The sequence below is a fragment of the Rutidosis leptorrhynchoides genome, chromosome 3, assembly GCF_046630445.1.
Source record: "Rutidosis leptorrhynchoides isolate AG116_Rl617_1_P2 chromosome 3, CSIRO_AGI_Rlap_v1, whole genome shotgun sequence".
NCBI classification, from domain to species: domain Eukaryota; kingdom Viridiplantae; phylum Streptophyta; class Magnoliopsida; order Asterales; family Asteraceae; genus Rutidosis; species Rutidosis leptorrhynchoides.
In genome coordinates this window covers 289,090,776-289,114,392 of record NC_092335.1, presented here as the reverse complement: position 1 = coordinate 289,114,392, position 23,617 = coordinate 289,090,776, and positions in this window count along the sequence as shown.

The window sequence follows — 23,617 nt, the reverse complement described above, 5'->3', positions numbered from 1 at the left end:
GTTTTCATGTAAATAAGTCATGAATGATTACTCATATTTTTGTAATTTTATGAGATATTTCATGCTAGTTGCCAAATGATGGTTCCCACATGTGTTAGGTGACTCACATGGTTGCTAAGAGCTGATCATTGGAGTGTATATACCAATAGTACATACATCTAAAAGCTGTGTATTGTACGAGTACGAATACGGGTGCATACGAGTAGAATTGTTGATGAAACTGAACGAGGATGTAATTGTAAGCATTTTTGTTAAGTAGAAGTATTTTGATAAGTGTCTTGAAGTCTTTCAAAAGTGTATGAATACATATTAAAACACTACATGCATATACATTTTAACTGAGTCGTTAAGTCATCGTTAGTCGTTACATGTAAATGTTGTTTTCAAACCTTTAGGTTAACGATCTTGTTGAATGTTGTTAACCCATTGTTTATTATAACAAATGAGATGTTAAATTGTTATATTATCATGATATTATGATATATAATATATCTTAGTATGATATATATACAGTTAAATGTCGTTACAACGATAATCGTTACATATGTCTCGTTTCGAAATCATTAAGTTAGTAGTCTTATTTTTACATATGTATTTCATTGTTAATACACTTAATAATATATTTACTTATCATTTAACATAATTAACCAAGTGTATCAATATCTTAATATGATTCATATGTACCTAGTAAGACGTTGTTATAACGATAATCGTTATATATATCGTTTTCGAGTTTCTTAAATTAATAGTCTCATTTTTATGTACATAACTCATTGTTAAAATACCTAATGAGATACATACTTATAATAAAATCATGTTAACTATATATATAACCATATATATGTCATCGTATAGTTTTTACAAGTTTTAACGTTCGTGAATCACCGGTCAACTTGGGTGGTCAATTGTCTATATGAAACCTATTTCAATTAATCAAGTCTTAACAAGTTTGATTGCTTAACATGTTGGAAACACTTAATCATGTAAATAACAATTTCATTTAATATATATATATATATAAACATGGAAAAGTTAGGGTCACTACAGTACCTACCCGTTAAATAAATTTCGTCCCGAAATTTTAAGCAGTTGGAGGTGTTGTATCTTCTGGAAATAAATGCGAGTATTTCTTCTTCATCTGATCTTCACGCTCCCAAGTGAACTCGGGTCCTCTACGAGCATTCCATCGAACCTTAACAATCAGTATCTTGTTTTGTTTAAGTCTCTTAACCTCACGATCCGTTATTTCGATGGGTTCTTCAATGAATTGAAGTTTTTCATTGATTTGGATTTCGTCCAACGGAATAGTGAGATCTTCTTTAGCAAAACATTTCTTCAAATTTGAGACGTGAAAAGTGTTATGTACAGCCGCGAGTTGTTGAGGTAGCTCCAGTTGGTAAGCTACTGGTCCGACACGATCTATAATCTTGAATGGTCCAATGTACCTTGGATTTAGTTTCCCCCGTTTACCAAATCGAACAACGCCTTTCCAAGGTGAAACCTTAAGCATGACCATTTCTCCAATTTCAAACTCTATATCTTTTCTTTTACTGTTCGTGTAGCTCTTTTGTCGACTCTGGGTGGTTTTCAATCTTTGTTGAATTTGGATGATTTTCTCGGTAGTTTCTTGTATTATCTCCGGACCCGTAATCTATCTATCCCCCACTTCACTCCAACAAATCAGAGACCTGCACTTTCTACCATAAAGTTCTTCAAACAACGCCATCTCAATGCTTGAATGGTAGCTGTTGTTGTAGGAAAATTCTGCTAACGGTAGATGTCGATCCCAACTGTTTCCGAAATCAATAACACAAGCTCGTAGCATGTCTTCAAGCGTTTGTATCGTCCTTTCGCTCTGCCCATCAGTTTGTGGATGATAGGCAGTACTCATGTCTAGACGAGTTCCCAATGCTTGCTGTAAAATCTGCCAGATTCTTGAAATAAATCTACCATCCCTATCAGAGATAATAGAGATTGGTATTCCAAGTCTGGAGACGACTTCCTTCAAATACAGTCGTGCTAACTTCTCCATCTTGTCATCTTCTCTTATTGGCAGGAAGTGTGCTGACTTGGTGAGACGATCAACTATTACCCAAATAGTATCATAACCACTTGCAGTCCTTGGCAATTTAGTAATGAAATCCATGGTAATATTTTCCCATTTCCATTCTGGGATTTCAGGTTGTTGTAGTAGACCTGATGGTTTCTGATGTTCAGCTTTGACCTTAGAACACGTCAAACATTCTCCTACATATTTAGTAATATCGGCTTTCATACCTGGCCACCAAAAATGTTTCTTAAGATCCTTGTACATCTTGTCCGTTCCAGGATGTATTGAGTATCTGGTTTTATGAGCTTCTCTAAGTACCATTTCTCTCATATCTCCAAATTTTGGTACCCAAATTCTTTCAGCCCTATACCGGGTTCCGTCTTCCCAAATATTAAGATGCTTGTCCGATCCTTTGGGTATTTCATCCTTTAAATTTCCCTCTTTTAAAACTCCTTGTTGCGCCTCCTTTATTTGAGTAGTAAGGTTAGTGTGAATCATTATATTCATAGATTTTACTCGAATGGGTTCTCTGTCCTTTCTGCTCAAGGCGTCGGCTACCACATTTGCCTTCCCCGGGTGGTAACGAATCTCAAAGTCGTAATCATTCACAATTCAATCCACCTACGCTGCCTCATATTCAGTTGTTTCTGATTAAATATGTGTTGAAGACTTTTGTGGTCGGTATATATAATACTTGTAACCCCATATAAGTAATGCCTCCAAGTCTTTAATGCAAAAACAACCGCGCCTAATTCCAAATCATGCGTCGTATAATTTTGCTCGTGAATCTTCAATTGTCTAGACGCATAAGCCATCACCTTCGTCCGTTGCATTAATACACAACCGAGACCTTGCTTTGATGCATCACAATAAATCAAAAAATCATCATTCCCTTCAGGCAATGACAATATAGGTGCCGTAGTTAGCTTTTTCTTCAATAATTAAAACGCCTTCTCTTGTTCATCCTTCCATTCAAATTTCTTCCCTTTATGCGTTAATGCAGTCAAGGGTTTTGCTATTTTGGAGAAATCTTGGATGAATCTTCTGTAGTAACCAGCTAATCCTAAAAATTGACGTATATGCTTCGGAGTTTTTGGGGTTTCCCACTTTTCAACGGTTTCGATCTTTGCCGGTTCCACCTGGATACCTTCTTTGTTCACTATGTGACCGAGGAATTGAACTTCTTCCAACCAAAATGCACACTTTGAAAACTTAGCGTACAGTTTTTCTTTCCTCAATACTTCTAGCACTTTTCTCAAATGTTCTTCGTGCTCTTGATCATTCTTTGAGTAAATAAGTATGTCATCGATGAAAACAATGACAACCTTGTCAAGATATGGCCCACACACTCGGTTCATAAGGTCCATGAACATAGCTGGTGCGTTAGTCAATCCAAACGGCATAACCATAAACTCGTAATGACTATAACGCGTCCTAAAAGTAGTTTTTGGAATATCATCCTCCTTTACTCGCATTTGATGATATCCAGAATGTAAATCAATCTTCGAATAAACCGACGAGCCTTGTAGTTGATCAAATAAGTCGTCAATTCTCGGCAGTGGATAACGGTTTTTGATGGTAAGTTTGTTCAATTCTCTGTAGTCAATACACAACCTAAATGTACCATCCTTCTTCTTGACAAACAAAACAGGAGCTCCCCATGATGATGTGCTTGGTCGAATGAAACCACGTTCTAATAGTTCTTGCAGTTGGCTTTGTAGTTCTTTCATCTTGCTGGGTGCGAGTCTATAAGGAGCACGAGCTATTGGTGCAGCTCCTGGTACAAGATCTATTTGAAATTCAACAGATCGATGTGGAGGTAGTCCCGGTAATTCTTTTGGAAATACATCGGGAAATTCTTTTGCGACGGGAACATCATTGATGCTCTTTTCTTCAGTTTGTACTTTCTCGACGTGTGCTAGAACAGCATAGCAACCTTTTCTTATTAGTTTTTGTTCCTTCAAATTACTAATAAGATGTAGCTTCATGTTGCTCTTTTCTCCGTACACCATTAAGGGTTCTCCTTCTTCTCGTACAATGCGAATTGTATTTTTATAACATACGATCTCTGCTTTCACCTTCTTCAGCCAGTCCATGCCAACTATTACATCAAAACTCCCTAACTCTACTGGTATCAAATCAATCTTAAATATTTCGCTACCCAGTTTAATTTCTCAATTTCGGCATCTATTATCTGCTAAAATTAATTTATCGTTTGCTAATTCGAGTAAAAATTTACTATCCAACGGCGTCAATGGACAACTTAATTTAGCACAAAAATCTCTACTCATATAGCTTCTATCCGCACCCGAATCAAATAAAACGTAAGCAGATTTATTGTCAATAAGAAACGTACCCGTAACAAGCTCCGGGTCTTTCTATGCCTCTGCCGCATTAATATTGAAAACTCTTTCGCGGCCTTGTCCATTCGTGTTCTCCTGGTTCGGGAAATTTCTAATAATGTGGCCCAGTTTTCCACATTTATAACAAACTACATTGGCATAACTTGCTCCGACACTACTTGCTCTGCCATTACTCGTTCCGACACCATTTGTTCCTTTCGTTCTGTTAACCCCTGGTCCGTAGACCTCACACTTTGCCGCGCTATGACCATTTCTTTTACACTTGTTGCAAAATTTGGTGAAGAACCCCGAGTGATACTTTTCACACCTTTGGCATAGCTGCTTCTGATTGTTGTTGTTGTTGTTGTTGCGGTTGTTATTGTTGTTGGGATGATTGTTGTAGTTGCTGTTGTTGTTGTTGTTGTTGTTGGGCCGTTTGTTGTAGTTGCGATTGATATTGCGATTGTTGGGATAATTGTTGCGATTATTATTGTAATTGCTGTTGTTGTATTGGTGATTCTTATCACTGTTTTCCTCCCACTTTCTTTTGACTTGCTTCACATTGGCCTCTTCAGCCGTCTGTTCTTTAATTCTTTCCTCAATCTGGTTCACTAGTTTGTGAGCCATTCTACATGCCTGTTGTATGGAGGCGGGCTCGTGTGAACTTATATCTTCTTGGATTCTTTCCGGTAATCCTTTCACAAACGCGTTGATCTTTTCTCCTCATCTTCGAATGCTCCCGGACACAATAGGCACAATTCTGTGAATCGTCGTTCGTACGTGGTAATATCAAATCCTTGGGTTCGTAACCCTCTAAGTTCTGTCTTGAGCTTATTGACCTCGGTTCTGGGACGGTACTTCTCGTTCATCAAGTGCTTGAATGCTGACCACGGTAGTGCGTACGCATCATCTTGTCCCACTTGCTCTAGATAGGTATTCCACCATGTTAACGCAGAACCTGTGAAGGTATGCGTAGCGTACTTTACTTTGTCCTCTTCAGTACACTTACTTATGGCAAACACCGATTCGACCTTCTCGGTCCACCGTTTCTATCTGATCGGTCTTTCGGTTCCATCAAATTCCAAAGGTTTGCAGGCAGTGAATTCTTTGTAGGTGCATCCTACACGATTTCCTGTACTCCTAGATCCAAGGTTATTGTTGGTATGTAGCGCAGCCTGTACTGCGGCTATGTTTGAAGCTAGAAAAGTACGGAATTCCTCTTCATTCATATTCACGGTGTGTCGAGTAGTCGGTGCCATTTCCTTCAAAATAGTCAAATGTAACAAGCTAATCATACAGAATATTAAGAGTAGTTAATAGTATTTTGTAGCATAATATGAACTCACTTATAAAAGCTTTTTCTTCATATTAGCGTTTTATAAGTTTAAATTCGGGTAGTACCTACCCGTTAAGTTCATACTTAGTAGCTAATATACAATTCAACTACTACAATTCTATATGAAAAACTGATTATAATAATATTTCGCGTTCAAACTTTTATACAATATTTTACAAACTTACAATACCGCTTATTTTACATAAAGCATGAAATATAGCACACAATAACTTTGATACAAGATAGTTGTGAAGATAATTCTAGCTAGTACACAAGTCGTTCAGCAAAGGAAATAAAGACACGTAATTCATACGTCCAGAAACAAGTCATGCATTCTGGTTTTACTAGGACTACTTCCCATCCTTGGTCTTGTGGAACATAACCGTTATGGCCGTTGATAAGACAGCGCGTTGTAACGTTGTCAAAGGGACGAGGGTTAAGTAATGACCAACAGTCTCGTAATAACCTAAAAACCTCATTTCTTACCCCAATTACCGACTCCGTCACTTGTGGGAACGTTTTGTTTAATAGTTGTAGCCCGATGTTCGTTTTCTCACTTTGGTGAGAAGCGAACATTACTAACCCGTAAGCATAGCATGCTTCTTTATGTTGCATGTTAGCCGCTTTTTCTAAATATGAAGTCCTATATTCGGATACATTGAGTCAAAATAATTTCTTAACCCGTTGTGTAAAATAGCATTTGGGTTCCCCGCAATATATGCGTCAAAGTAAACACATCGTAACTTATGGGTTTCCCAATGTGATATCCCCCATCTTTCAAACGAAATTCTCTTATAAACCAAGACATTCTTGGAACGTTCTTCGAATGTCTTACAAACTGATTTCACCGTAAATAGTTGTGCTGAAAGAACTCTGACCGACTCTAGACAAGATTTCATCAATCATGTCTCCATGTAGGTCTCTTAAAATATTGGGTTGTCTATCCATTTTGTGTTTTTATACTGTAAAATAGACAAGAGTTAGATTCATAAAAAAAAATACATATTAATACAAGCAATTTTTACATATATCATAAAGCATAAGCACACTATATTACATATATTACACCACACGAATACAACTATCTTATTCCGACTCGCTCGTTTCTTCTTCTTCGGTTTTGGTTCGTTTTGCCAAGTTTCTAGGGATATATGATGTTCCCCTAATACGAGCTGTCGTTTTCCACAACGGTTTAGAAAAACCTGGTGGTTTAGAGGTTCCCGGGTCATTGTTACAACTTAAGGGCTTCGGGGGTTGACGATACATATAAAGTTCATCGGGGTTGGAATTAGATTTCTCTATTTTTATGCCCTTTCCCTTATTATTTTGTTTTGCCTTTTTAAATTCAGTTGGGGTAATTTCTATAACATAATCGGAATTCTCGTCGGAATCCGATTCATCGGAGAATTGGTAATCCTCCCAATATTTTGCTTCCTTGGCGGAAACACCATTGACCATAATTAACCTTGGTCGGTTGGTTGAGGATTTTCTTTTACTTAACCGTTTTATTATTTCCCCCACCGGTTCTATTTCCTCCTCCGGTTCCTCCTCTTCCGGTTCTGATTCTTCTTCCGGTTCTGATTCTTCTTCCGGTTCTTCTTCGGGAACTTGTGAATCAGTCTAATATATATTCGACTCTTCGTTATTATTAGGTGCAACGCCAACGAAGACTAAATCCTAATATGCAAGATGTTGTTAAGAAAGAAATTATTAAACTGCTTAATGCAGGTTTAATTTATCCAATTTCTGATAGTCCATGGGTAAGCCCAGTTCAATGCGTACCTAAGAAGGGTGGCATGACTGAAATGTCCCGTTCTTATTGATTAAAAAACGTTCCATATTCATTGATTTCGTTGCGAGGTTTTGACCTCTATATGAGACGTTTTTCAAAGACTGCATTCATTTTTAAAACAAACCATAACCTTTATTTCATAAATAAAGGTTTAAAAAGCTTTACGTAGATTATCAAATAATGATAATCTAAAATATCCTGTTTACACACGACCATTACATAATGGTTTACAATACAAATATGTTACATCGAAATCAGTTTCTTGAATGCAGTTTTTACACAACATCATACAAACATGGATTCCAAATCTTGTCCTTATTTTAGTATGCAATAGCGGAAGCTCTTAGTATTCACCTGAGAATAAACATGCTTTAAACATCAACAAAAATGTTGGTGAGTTATAGGTTTAACCTATATATATCAAATCGTAACAATAGACCACAAGATTTCATATTTCAATACACATCCGATACATAGAGATAAAAATCATTCATATGGTGAACACCTGGTAACCGACATTAACAAGATGCATATATAAGAATATCCCCATCATTCCGGGACACCCTTCGGATATGATATAAATTTCGAAGTACTAAAGCATCCGGTACTTTGGATGGGGTTTGTTAGGCCCAATAGATCTATCTTTAGGATTCGCGTCAATTAGAGTGTCTGTTCCCTAATTCTTAGATTACCAGACTAAAAAAGGGGCATATTCGGTTTAATAATCCAGCCATAGAATGTAGTTTTAAGTACTTGTGTCTATTTCGTAAAACAGTTATAAAAGCAGCGCATGTATTCTCAGTCTCAAAAATATATATTGCAAAAGCATTTAAAAAGGGAGCAAATGAAACTCACTTTCACAGATTTTTACTTCGTCGGGAAGTAAGACTTGGCCATTGGTTGATTCACGAACCTATAACAATATATACATATATATCAAAGTATGTTCAAAATATATTTACAACACTTTTAATATATTTTGATGTTTTAAGTTTATTAAGTCAGCTGTCCTCGTTAGTAACCTACAACTAGTTGTCCACAGTTAGATGTACAGAAATAAATCGATAAATATTATCTTGAATCAATCCACGACCCAGTGTATACGTATCTCAGTATTGATCACAACTCAAACTATATATATTTTGGAATCAACCTCAACCCTGTATAGCTAACTCCAACATTCACATATAGAGTGTCTATGGTTGTTCCGATATATATATAGATGTGTCGACATGATAGGTCGAAACATTTTATACGTGTCTATGGTATCTCAAGATTACATAATATACAATACAAGTTGATTAAGTTATGGTTGGAATAGATTTGTTACCAATTTTCACGTAGCTAAAATGAGAAAAATTATCCAATCTTGTTTTACTCATAACTTCTTCAGTTTAAATCCATTTTGAGTGAATCAAATTGCTATGTTTTCATATTAAACTCTATTTTATGAATCTAAACAGAAAAAGTATAGGTTTATTGTCAGAAAAATAAGTTACAAGGCGTTCTTGTAAAGGTAGTCATTTCAGTCGAAGGAACGACGTCTAGATGACCATTTTAGAAAACATACTTCCACTTTGAGTTTAACCATAATTTTTGGATATAGTTTCATGCTCATAATAAAAATCATTTTCCCATAATAACAACTTTTAAATCAAAGTTTATCGTAGTTTTAATTAACTAACCCAAAACAGCCCGCGGTTTTACTACGACGTCGTAAATCCGGTTTTACGGTGTTTTTCGTGTTTCCAGGTTTTAAATCATTAAGTTAGCATATCATATAGATATAGAACATGTGTTTAGTTGATTTTAAAAGTCAAGTTAGAAGGATTAACTTTTATTTGCGAACAAGTTTAGAATTAACTAAACTATGTTCTAGTGATTACAAGTTTAAACCTTCGAATAAGATAGCTTTATATGTATGAATCGAATGATGTTATGAAAATTATTACTATCTCAAGTTCCTTGGATAAACCTACTGGAAATGAGAAAAATAGATCTAGCTTCAAAGGTTCCTTGGATGGCTTGAAAGTTCTTGAAGCAGAATCATGACACGAAAATAATTTCAAGTAAGATTTCCACTCGAAATAAGATTGTTATAGAAATTGAATTAAAGTGTGAATATGATTAATACCTTGTATTAGAAAGATAACCTACTGTAAGTAACAAAGGTTTCTTGATCTTGGATGATTACTTGGAATGGATTTAGAAAACTTGGAAGTAAACTTGCAATCTTGGAAGTATTCTTGATTTTATGAAACTAGAACTTTTGGAATTTATGAAGAACACTTAGAACTTGAAGATAGAACTTGAGAGAGATCAATTAGATGAAGAAAATTGAAGAATGAAAGTGTTTGTAGGTGTTTTTGGTCGTTGGTGTATGGATTAGTGATAATGCTAAAAACGAACATATATTTCATAGCATTATTCCTCAAGAAAGACAAGCTTTTAGTTGCAATTGTTCTATTTACAAGTGATATTCGTTTAAATAATAAAAGGTGAAGACAAAAGACAGATTCGACGAATTGAAGACGCAAACGACCAAAAAGCTCAAAAGAACAAAAGACAATCAAAGAGGTTCCAATTATTGATAAGAAACGTCTCGAAATTACAAGAGTACAAGATTCAAAACGCAAAATACAAAATATAAAATTGTACGCAAGGACGTTCGAAAATCCGGAACCGGGACCAGAGTCAACTCTCAACGCTAGACGCAACGGACTAAAAATTACAAGTCTACTATGCACAAGAATATAATATAATATATAAATAATTATATTAATTATTTATATTTTATATTTATATATAAAATCCGTCGGCAAGAAAGACTCCAAAAGATGTGAGCTGTAATTTCAATCTCCGCGACTCGCGGAGTTTGAAGGCAAAATTCACCGCGAGTCGCGGAGCCCCAAAAATCGAAATTCCCTATAAAGCCAACCGAATTCTGATCACAATTCATATCTTTTTCTTCTCTTATCATACGTAAAATTTATATATATATATATATATATAATTTATATTTTAATTTTAATTATAATTCTAATAATAAGGGTATGTTAGCGAATGTTGTAAGGGTGTAAGTCGAAATTCTGTCCGTGTAACGCTACGCTATTTTAATCATTGTAAGTTATGTTCAACCTTTTTACATTAATGTCTCGTAGCTAAGTTATTATTATGCTTATTTAAAACGAAGTAATCATGATGTTGGGCTAATTACTAAAATTGGGTAATTGGGCTTTGTACCATAATTGGGGTTTGGACAAAAGAACGACACTTGTGGAAATTAGACTATGGGCTATTAATGGGCTTTATATTTGTTTAACTAAATGATAGTTTGTTAATGTTAATATAAAGATTTACAATTGAGCGTCCGTATAAATTACCATATACACTCGATCGGACACGATGGGCGGGGTATTTATATGTACGAATAATCGTTCATTTAACCGGACACGGGAATGGATTAATAGCCACTAGAATAATTAAAACAGGGGTGAAATTACATTTAAGGGTAATTGGTGTAATTGTTAACAAAGTAGTAAAACCTTGGTTTACACACAGTCGATAACCTGGTGTATTCATTAAACAAAGTATTAAAACCTTGTTACAATTCGAATCCCCAATTAGTTGGAATATTTAACTTCGGGTATAAGAATAATTTGATGAGGACACTCGCACTTTATATTTATGACTGATGGACTGTTATGGACAAAAACCAGACGGACATATTAAATAATCCAGGACAAAGGACAATTAACCCATGGGCATAAAACTAAAATCAACACGTCAAACATCATGATTACGAAAGTTTAAATAAGCATAATTCTTTTATTTCATATTTAATTTCCTTTATTTTATATTTAATTGCACTTCTAATTATCGCACTTTTATTTATTATTATTTAATCGCACTTTTAATTATCGTACTTTTTAATTATCGTAAGTTTATTTTATCGCACTTTTATTATTCGCAATTTCATTATCGTTATTTACTTTACGCTTTAATTTAAGTCTTGTATTTATTTTATATTTTACATTAGGTTTTAACTGCGACTAAAGTCTTAAAATCGACAAACCGGTCATTAAACGGTAAAAACCCCCCTTTATAATAATAATATTACTTATATATATATTTGTATTTTTAATAAAAGTAAACTAATATAGCGTTGAGCTTTGTTTAAAGATTTCCCTGTGGAACGAACCGGACTTACTAAAAACTACACTACTGTACGATTAGGTACACTGCCTATAAGTGTTGTAGCAAGGTTTAAGTATATCCATTCTATAAATAAATAAATATCTTGTGTAAAATTGTATCGTATTTAATAGTATTTCCTGCTAAAATTAATAACTATTTTATATACACCTCGCATAACATCAAGTATTTTTGGCGCCGCTGCCGGGGACTTATCTTAAAAGCCGGAAGCGCAACGCTAATATAAAAAAAAAAAAATTTAGTTTACTTTTATTAAAAATTCGTTTTTGTAAAAATACGTTTTAAATATTCGAAAAATATAAAAAGAAAAACAAAAATATAAGTATTTTTAAGATTTTGTTAAATATTTAAGTTTTATAAGTTTTTTTATTTTTAGTTTAGTTTATAAAAATATAAGTTTTATTAAATATCTTTTATTTATAAAAAAAAAACAGAAAACAGAAAATAAAATAAAAAAAAATAAATAAAGAAAAACGCGTTGAAATTATAAGCTGTCATCTGAATTTTTGAACCCCGCGACTCGCGGGGTTTGATGTATTAATTACCGCAACTCGCGGAGGGTATCTGACAGGCGACAGGAAGCCCTAATTCAGCATTAATTACGGTTTATAATTAATTATAATTATTATTTAACCCTAATTATTATTATTATTATTATTAGTTTTATTTTTACTTTTACTTTTTATTTAATTTATGTATTTAGTATTAATTAGTTTTAATTAAATTGTAAAATTAGTAGTTTTATTAAATAAATAATATAAAAATAATATTTTTATAAAAATTGTACTTTTTACAACTTTTTGTATATTTTTATATTTTGTCCCTTTTTAATCGTTGTAGCATAACTTTTGTATTTTTAGCTCATATTTAATTTTAAACTTAGTTTTTGCTATAGTTATTTTTACTCCTAGATTTTTAGGCTTTGCCGTAGAATTCCTTAAGTGCTTTTTCTTTAGACTAAGATTTAGGTGCTTTAGAATTTTGCGACGCCTTTTTAAGTTTTAGTTTCTTTTTAAGTTATTTCCATTTGGGATTTAGTTTTTCCTTGTAAGCTTTAATATTTTTAGACCTTTTACTATGTATCAATTGTCATTCCAATTAGTAATTTCAATTTGCGATTATAATTTTAAGTTAGTTGTAGTAATAAGGTTAGGTTAGTTAAGTATTTTTAAGTTTTTATAAGTTTCTTTTATTTTTCCGTCACCTTTTATTTTTCAACCATTTTTTCTTTTTCGACCTTTTGCGACGAACTCTTTTTCTCTCTTATTTCTCGCTATTCTAGTTTTTAGGACTTAGAATTTTTTCTACTTCTTATCTAAATTTCTTAAAATTACGAAAATTTATTTTAAGTGGTTAAATTGATAGACATCAAAATTTTCTGGTTCGTAGTAATAGTTGGATTTGTACGTGGACCGGGTTATTGGAGCCAAACAGTCCTCAATTATATTGAGACCAAACGAATCCTGCCCCTCTGCTGCATCTTTTAGCTATTCGAAACGTGGGCAAAATCAGAAAAGTCTATTGATTGGATAACTTATTATAATTTTTCTTTCCTTTTAAAAACTAATAGGATATTCAGTGAATGCACCGAGCAAGACGTTCATCACCTTTTGTACGTTCACCACCTGTAACTAGATCAAGACATTTAGCAAATATAACCGCCGTTGATTTTTCTTTAGAATCGTCATCCAGTCGACCAAGTACTTAAGTTCAAATTTCCGATAATCCATTTTTTGAACCCAACCTCACAATTGAGAATCCGGAAAATATTCAGGAACGGTTCGTAGATCCTGAACCATTAAACTTTCCTCCGGAGCCACCAATCATTCAAACAGAGATTGTTGAGGAACGAACTATTAAATCAGAATCATCTAGTGATACCGATTCAACAAATTCAATTATGGAGAATCTGGAACCTTTAAGTATGGAAGACCGAATGAGAGCTAAACGCACTGGCCAAGGTCACGCAATTACTCATCCAGACATTAATGCGCCAGATTATGAAATCAAAGGACAAATTCTACACATGGTGACTAATCAATGCCAATTTAGTGGTGCGCCGAAGGAAGATCCAAATGAACATCTACGTACCTTTAATAGCATCTGCACACTATTTAAAATACGAGAAGTGGAGGATGAATAGATATATCTCATGTTATTTCCCTGGACTTTAAAGGGAGAAGCCAAAGATTGGTTGGAATCGTTACCTGAAGGGGCGATCGATACATGGGACGTTTTAATTGACAAATTTCTTAAACAATTCTTTCCTGCATCTAAAGCCGTAAGACTTCAAGCAGAAATTGTTACGTTCACACAGAAACCAAATGAAACTCTATATGAGGCGTGGACAAGATATGGAAAGTTATTAAGAGGATGTCCGCAACATGGTTTAGACACCTGTCAAATAGTACAAATATTCTACCAAGGATGCGACATCACTACAAGAAAAGACATAGATATAGCAGCTGGTGGTTCTATTATGAAGAAAACCGAAACTGATGCTTACAAAATTATTGATAACACTGCTTCCCACTCACATGAGTGGCACCAAGAAAAAGATATCATTAGATCATCTAAAGCAGCTAGAGCCGATTCTAGCCATGACTTAGATTCCATTTCCGCAAAGATAGATGCTGTGGAGAGACGAATGGAAAAGATGACTAAAGATATTCACTCAATACGAATTAGTTGTGAGCAGTGTGGAGGACCACATTTGACAAAAGATTGTCTCAGTATTGAATTAACAATGGAACAAAGAGAGAATATTTCATACATAAACCAAAGGCCTGGAAATAATTATCAGAATAATTATCAACCGCCAAGACCGATTTACAATCAAAACCAGAATTATAACCGAAATATTCCATACAACAACCAACAAGGTCCTAGCAATCAACAAGTATCCAATAATACTTACAATCAGCAAAGACCTAATTTTCAAAACAAGCCACCACAACAAACCGATGATAAAAAGCCGAATTTAGAAGATATGATGACGAAGCTAGTTGAAACTCAAACGCAGTTTTTCACGTCTCAGAAACAAACTAATGAACAAAATGCTCAAGCATTTAGAAATCAACAAGCTTCTATTCAAAATCTGGAACAAGAAGTAAGTAACCTAGCAAGGTTAATAGGTGAAAGAAAACCGGGAAGTCTACCTAGTGATACAAATGCTAACCCCCGGAATGAAACAGCTAAAGCCATTACCACAAGAAGTGGTACAACACTTAAACCACCTGAAATACCTGTAACTTCTGATGAAACTATTCCTACTCCACAAGAACCACAACCTGATCAAGATAAGGAGAAAGAACCGGTAGTTGAAAAGGTTAATGAAGATAACACAGTTAAGGATAAACCTTATGTTAAACCATACCAACCACCACTTCCTTACCCGAGTAAAATGAAGAAAGAGAAACTTGAAGCCGAGCAATCCAAATTTTTCGATATGTTTAAACAGATAAATGTAAATCTTCCTTTCATTGATGTGATTTCAGGAATGCCAAGATATGCTAAATTCTTGAAAGATCTAATCTCAAATAGAAAGAAAATGGAAGAACTCTCGGCTGTTACTATGAATGCTAATTGTTCAGCAGTGCTGTTGAATAAGATACCAGAAAAACTATCTGATCCAGGAAGTTTCACAATTCCATATTTTCTGGGTAGTCTTAGTTCAATAGAAGCATTGGCAGACTTAGGTGCTAGTATAAATCTAATGCCGTATTCACTATACGCTAAACTAGACCTTGGAGAATTGAAACCAACAAGAATAAGCATCCAACTAGCCGATAGATCAATAAAATATCCTAGAGGGATAATGGAGAACATGCTAGTTAAAGTTGGTACTTTAGTATTTCCAGTAGATTTTGTTGTTTTGGACATGGAAGAAGATTCTCAAGTTCCTCTCATATTAGGAAGACCATTCTTAAACACGGCTAAAGCAATGATAGACGTGTTCGGTAAGAAACTGACCCTAAGTATAGAGGATGAGAGTGTTACCTTTTCAGTTGATAGAGCAATGCAACAACCACAATCTGCAGATGATACATGTTATTATATTCAAACTATAGATGCACATGCAGAATTATTAGAAGAATTTCCAGAATTACGAGGAACAGGAGAATGTTCTTTAGGAGAAGGTAATGAACCAATTGATGAAGCTGAAATGTTAGCTACACTTATAGCTAATGGATATGAACCAACAACAGAAGAAATTCAAATGCTAAAAGAGGAAGACAGATATCGATATAAATCATCGATAGAAGAACCTCCAAAATTAGAGTTAAAGCCACTTCCAAACCATTTGGAATACGCTTATTTACATGGTGAATCTGAATTACCTGTAATAATATCGTCTTCTCTTACTAAAAATGAGAAATCACAACTCATTTCTGTGTTAAAAGCTCATAAACCAGCCATTGCATGGAAGATTCATGATATTAAAGGAATAAGTCCTTCGTATTGCACACATAAAATCCTTATGGAAGAAGGTCATAAAACGTATGTGCAACGCCAACGAAGACTAAATCCTAATATGCAAGATGTAGTTAAGAAAGAGATTATTAAACTGCTAGATGCAGGTTTAATTTATCCAATCTCTGATAGTCCATGGGTAAGCCCAGTTCAATGCGTGCCTAAGAAGGGTGGCATGACTGTCATTACAAATGAGAAAAATGAGCTTATTCCTACTAGGACTGTAACAGGATGGCGTGTATGTATTGATTATAGAAAATTAAATGACGCCACTAGAAAAGATCACTTTCCCTTACCTTTCATAGATCAAATGTTGGAAAGATTAGCCGGAAATAGTTACTATTATTTTCTAGATGGATTTTCCGGATATTTTCAAATTCCAATAGCACCCGAGGACCAAGAGAAAACCACATTCACGTGCCCTTATGGTACTTTTGCTTACAAACGCATGCCATTTGGACTTTGCAACGCCCCTGCAACCTTTCAAAGGTGCATGATGGCGATTTTTCACGACATGATAGAAGAATGCATGGAAGTATTCATGGATGACTTTTCAGTCTTCGGTGATACATTTAAATCATGTCTAGTTAATCTGGAACGAATGCTAATTAGATGCGAAAAATCAAATCTAGTACTTAATTGGGAGAAATGCCATTTCATGGTTAAAGAAGGCATCGTTCTTGGACATAAAATTTCAAAAGAAGGAATTGAAGTGGATAGAGCTAAAGTAGATGTAATTGCTAAACTTCCACATCCCACCAATGTTAGAGGAGTTAGGAGTTTTCTAGGGCATGCCGGTTTTTACCGACGTTTCATAAAAGATTTTTCTAAAATTGCCACTCCTATGAATAAACTCCTAGAAAAGGATGCGCCATTCATCTTTTCAGATGAGTGTATCAAATCTTTTAATATTCTTAAAGAAAAACTCACTAATGCGCCGATCATGATAACACCAAATTGGAATCTACCATTTGAACTAATGTGCGATGCAAGTGATTTTGCAATGGGAGCCGTTTTAGGACAAAGGATTGAAAAACGATTTCAACCTATATATTATGCTAGTAAGACGTTACAAGGAGCACAAACGAACTATACAACTACTGAAAAAGAACTCCTTGCTATTGTCTTTGCTTTTGACAAATTTCGATCATATCTCGTTCTAGCAAAAACGGTGGTCTATACCGACCATTCTGCTCTTAGATACCTATTTTCAAAACAAGATGCTAAACCAAGATTAATCCGTTGGATCTTACTCTTACAAGAGTTTGATATTGAAATCCGAGATAAAAGAGGAGCAGAAAATCTCGCCGCTGATCATCTTTCTCGTCTTGAAAATCCCGAATTAGAAGTTCTAAATGAATCAGCCATACAAGACAACTTTCCTGATGAATATCTATTGAAGATAGATTATAAAGAAATCCCATGGTTTGCAGACTATGCAAACTACTTAGTTTGTGGATTCCTTGAAAAAGGATTATCGTACCAAAGACGAAAGAAATTCTTCAGTGATATAAAACACTATTTCTGGGAAGATCCACATTTGTTTAAAAGTTGTCCCGATGGAATAATACGCCGATGTGTATTTGGAGATGAAGCCAATCAAATATTAAACCATTGTCACACAGGACCAACAGGAGGGCATTATGGGCCTCAACTAACAGCAAGAAAAGTTTATGAAGCTGGATTCTATTGGCCTACAATTTACAAAGACGCACACCTTCTTTGCAAATCCTGTGATGCATGTCAAAGGGCCGGAAAAATAAGTCAACGTGATGAAATGCCACAAAATGTCATTCAAGTATGTGAAGTATTTGATATTTGGGGTATTGACTTTATGGGTCCATTTCCAAAATCTCATAATAATCTATATATACTCGTAGCCATTGATTATGTATCTAAATGGGCGGAAGCACAAGCTCTCCCAACTAACGATGCACGAGTTGTAGTCAACTTTTTAAAACGTCTTTTTGCAAGGTTTGGAACACCGAAAGCTTTAATAAGTGATCGGGGTACTCATTTCTGTAATAATCAACTTGAGAAAGTTCTTAAAAGATATGGAGTAACTCATAAAATCTCCACCGCATATCATCCACAAACAAGTGGACAAGTTGAAAATACCAACCGAGCTTTAAAACGTATTCTAGAGAAAACCGTAGGATCAAATCCGAAGGAATGGTCCATTAAATTGGAGGATGCACTCTGGGCTTTTAGAACAGCCTACAAAACTCCAATTGGAACCACACCTTTTAGACTTATTTATGGAAAAGCATGTCATCTTCCTGTAGAAATTGAACACAAAGCATTTTGGGCTTTGAAGACATGTAATCTTGATTTACATGAAGCTGGACGTCTACGATTAAGTCAACTAAATGAATTAGAAGAATTAAGACATGAAGCATACGATAATTCGTTAATCTATAAAGAAAGAACAAAGAAATGGCATGATAAAAGAATCAGAAGTTCAAAAGAATTTAAAGAAGGAGACAGAGTTCTTCTTTTCAATTCACGATTCAAGCTATTTCCTGGAAAATTGAAATCAAGATGGTCTGGACCATTCATAGTCAAAAGAGTTTTTCCATACGGAACGATAGAATTAATAAATTCAAATGGGATTGAATTTAAAGTTAATGGTCACAGAGTTAAACATTACATACATGGTCCGATGGAAGTCGACAACGAAGTTAAACACAATTTCGACACCACAGCTAACTAAGTGTGGGGAGAATCAAGTCTTTAAAAGATAATATGTATTTCTGTTAGAGTTAGATTGTCTGTTTTCGTGTAGTTCTCGAAAATGGAACACGTATGGTCTTTCCCTAGCAGACCCTAAAGAACTAGTCTTCTCCCCCCATTCTGAATTTTTATTTTTTTTAGGTTTTTACAAAATGAAGATTGCCTGTGAACTAAACCATGGTCTAATGCTACACGCTTTGATCACTAAACGTAATAATGACATACTACCGAGTGAAATAGTATCAGTGATCAGAGAAAGAATGGACGGAGTTAGAAAAGAATCCAGATGCGAAGATAATAAGTTACAATTTGGTAAAGGAAAATCAAAATCCGCAGCGAAAAGAAGAGCACGACACTTAGAACGATGTCACAAATGCGGAAAATGGTCACATGGAGGTAAATGTTCAAATAATCAAACCTATTCAAATACCGAATTTGTTACTTTATGCAGGGACGGACCGTTCATATGTTTAGAAGAAAAGACACTGAATGCTCGAGGTTACGCCTATGTAGCTATGGAAAACCAATTAAACCGACTATCTTATGAATGGGATAGATCATATAACTAAGAAATCTATTTCACAGGTATGTCTGTACAGTTTTTATTTTTATTTTTATTTTTAACCTTTTGATAATAAACGCTAATTTGTTCGCTAAAAAGTATTAAATTGGTATTGAATAAAATTAGGTTTGGCGACCGAAATTATTGATATCATTCAAAAATTTATTACATCACTGCGAAATTTAACGTTTATTCTTAAGGTATAAATATCTTTAATCAATCAACCCAAAATATTTCAAAAATTCGTCATGAGTTAAATTAGGTCTTGGAACCGAAATTACTTTACCGAAAAGAGGGGCGCATATTTTTGATAATATTTGATTGATTAAGGTGGGATAAAAAGAAAAAAAAAAGATTTTTAAATTTATTTTTACCATGTTTTTAAAATTAATATTTAAATCTTAAATTAATATTGTAAATTTTGTAAAAACAATATAATTAAAATTGTAAATATTTGAACCATAATATAAGTTTTGTATGAATTTATAAATTTTTAAATTAAGTTTGGTGTGAATTTTTAATTTATAAAATATAAATTTTTAATTTTATGCATTTCAAATTTTAAGTTTGGTATGAACTTTTAATATAAATTTTGAATTTTATATTTAAGTTGTGTGAATTTAAAAACAAAAATTTACTTTATCTCATTAAGTTAAGAATATGATTTTTAAAATTCGTCGTAAGTTGAAGACTAGGTCTTTGAACCGAAATTGCTTTACCCGAGGGAGGGACGAGAACTTTTAATATCATTATTTTTAATCTTATTGAATTAGAGTATGCCAAAAACATTGAAAAAACCCAAAAATCTTAGCTTTTAAAACAATCGCTACAAAAAGACAAATTTTAAAATTTTGTCGAGGGACGGACTAGGACATCGATCCGAAACGACCTCGTCCTAAATAACAAGGGAAACAAAATTTTAAAATTAAGTACTTAATTGTTTCAAAAGTTAATGATTATAAAAAAAAAAAAAGCTCCGCGAGTCGCGGAATTTGGAGGGTAAATCCCCGCGAGTCGCGGAGAGACTAAAAACCGAAAAAAAAATATAACTGCAGAACAGATAAGTCCCCAACCCAAAACAACAAAAACACAGCGAATTCTGCACCCGAAAAACCCGAAAAACACCCCCAAAAATCCCAATTTTTAACCGTTAATCACCAAATTTTTTGCTAAAATCATATTGAGAAGGATGCTATCTAAGAATTACTCAAGAAAAACGGTAAATTTCTACACCTAAACACCATTTAATTCGAAATTTGGTGTTCTTGAGCAAATTTTTCCCCAATTTGATTTTGATGCTTTTTAGTGTAATTAGGCTTAAATTGTTTATGTATTATGCTTGTATAACCTAGATTGATGCTGTTTAACATGATTAGAAGCCTTAAACTTCAAATTTTGAGTAATCTAGGGTTTGTGTTCTTGAGCAAATTTGGGGCTTTTTGATATAAACAGGTTATGGCCGATTTTTGTCATGAATTGTTGCTAAATTGAGTAGTGTAACATGTCTAGGTAGTTAAATGATCCAAACTTTGAGCCTAAACATGATTTTGAGAATTAAAGTGGACTTTTTCAAGTCTAAAATTCATGAACTTGGTTTTTGAAAGATAATGCCATTTGAGACTTGTTTAATTGCTAGTAATGATTATTTTGACATGTTATTTGAGTTGAATGCTTATGAACTTGGCGAACATTTTCGTATATGCTTATTTGAAAAAGTGTAGATTTGATGAAAATATGAAAATGAGCTCAAGTTTGATATAAATTGATAATGTCATTATAATTATTTTGATTGATGATTTTGCTGACACTAATGCATATTTGGATGCACAAAAATTGTGTTTGATGTGTTTTGCAGAATGAAAGGGGTGAATCTTCATCCCAAGCCCGCAATGCTCCTGCTGAGAATTTGGAACAACAGGAGGTGGATAACTACTACAAGCAGGATATACCTCATCCAGTCATGACCTTTTCTGATATGCACTTGGAAGAGTTGCACCCGAACCTGAGATTTGACAGACTTTGGATAGATTATCCAAAATATCAACGGGGTTTGCATACTCTTCATTCTAAGGTTGTTGAGGTACCGAGGGTCATAGAATGGGGACCCTTAGAAGCTGTAGAATTGGCCGGGCCAATTAGGGAATTACTTGTACAGAGGTATGGTAATTCTTCTTTTAATGACTGGGTACATTTATTCACCATACGTAGACCTGTATATAAAGTATGGTGTGAAGAATTGTTATGTAGTATAGAGTTGAATGATCGGGTAGCTAGTTTAACCGATCGTTCTTTTATTAGATTTTTGTTAGGCGGTTCGATGCGCCACATGTCTTTACTGGACATGGCTCAGGCTTTACGTATATATACGCCTGAGGAGTTAGCGTCTGCCGATTGTAGAGGATTGATACTAAACGGTAGAAAGATAGATGAGAATTTTGATACACACAGTGTGTGGAGTCAAATGACAAGCCATCACCGTTTCAAAGGGGGAAATTACTCTTATTTGGATATAGATAGAGCCGAATTAAGAGTAATACATAGGTTTTTAGCTAATTCGATTACACAAAGGGGTAAAAACAAAGAAAAGGTAAATGAACAAGATTTGTTTTACCATATGTGTATTCGAGACCCACAAAGCGCTGTAAGTATACCATATTGTGTGGGTTATTATTTATCAGCTATGGTTCGGGGGATGCGACCACATAGCATAATAGGAGGTGGTATTTTTATTACTTTGATTGGTGAATATCTCGGTGTGGATATAAGTCGGGGGGATTATTACTAGAAGAGCCGGAACCCCGCGATACTATAGGTTTAAATGTATACCATGGTGCGAAAGTTTTGAAGAGGCGAAATAACGCCGCAGTACGATACCATGGTAGACATCCACAGGTGGAGAGAAACCAGCAACAAGGTAATGTAGGAGGGGGGAATGAGATGCAAGAAATGCATAGGTTTATAGCTTCTCAGGAATACGAAAATGCTAGACAGAGAGCATTTGAAGATTGGCAAGTTCATCAGAACCAGATCATAGCTCATTGCCAACATATAGGTAGAAACTATATTCCTACACCGAAACCCATCTTCCCTCCTTGGTCTATAGAGATGCAGCCACCATATCCTACGTATGACCCTGCCGAAGCATTCTATAGCACCTATGGTTATGCCTGGAACCCCTATTGGTACCAATATCATCCTTAGTTTACTTATTATTTTTTTTTATTTTTTTTATTTTTTGTAATTTGTAATTATTGATACGTTTAATACTTTTGTTAATATTGTAATCATTTTTATAATTATCTAACTTTTATTCTTAGATTTTAATAATTTTTGAATGTGGGGTAATATATCAAACTTCAAAAATATGTATATATGTTTGCAGTTTATCTTATGTACACAACAGGGTAAAACAACGCATTTTCAAAGACTGGCATTAAGTTCAGCAAAAGCAACTAATTTTGATGACAAGATGCAAAATATATGTGAAATAACAACAAGACGGAATGAACAAATGATGTGCACCATTTATCATTCAGCAAACAAACGCCAATATATTTGGAAACTTTGGTAAAATTTAATCATTTTCACACAAATCACCCTCAATAATTTAAATTGTTACTGATTTCTTGCAAATGAGGGCATTGCAAGATCTTAAGTGTGGGAAGGGGTTAAATTCTTTCGGATTTTAAAATTTTTAATTTATACACTTGGTTACCATTAAAAATACTAGTAAAGCAGTAGTTGTATTAGAATCTAGTGCTCTCTGATAATAAAGAACAGCCCTGGTCTTATATACTGACTACCCAATTCTAGTAAAATTTTTCAAAATTTTCAATTAAATGAATTTAAAATCATGTTTATACATATTTATGAACGATAAAACTAGGTTTTAACACCGAAATTATTGTTACCTCGAAAAGGACATAAATTGAGAAACAAACTAAAATGTTAAAATTCATTTAAAATGGAATAGAGGACGATAAAAAGGAAAATAAAAGCCAAGTGTGGGAAAATTTACCAAGTTATCTTAAACATATGTCACATATATCTGTAACAAATAACTGAAAATACTTTTGCTTTGGACTAAACTAAACTGTTTTACCCGATGAAAGAA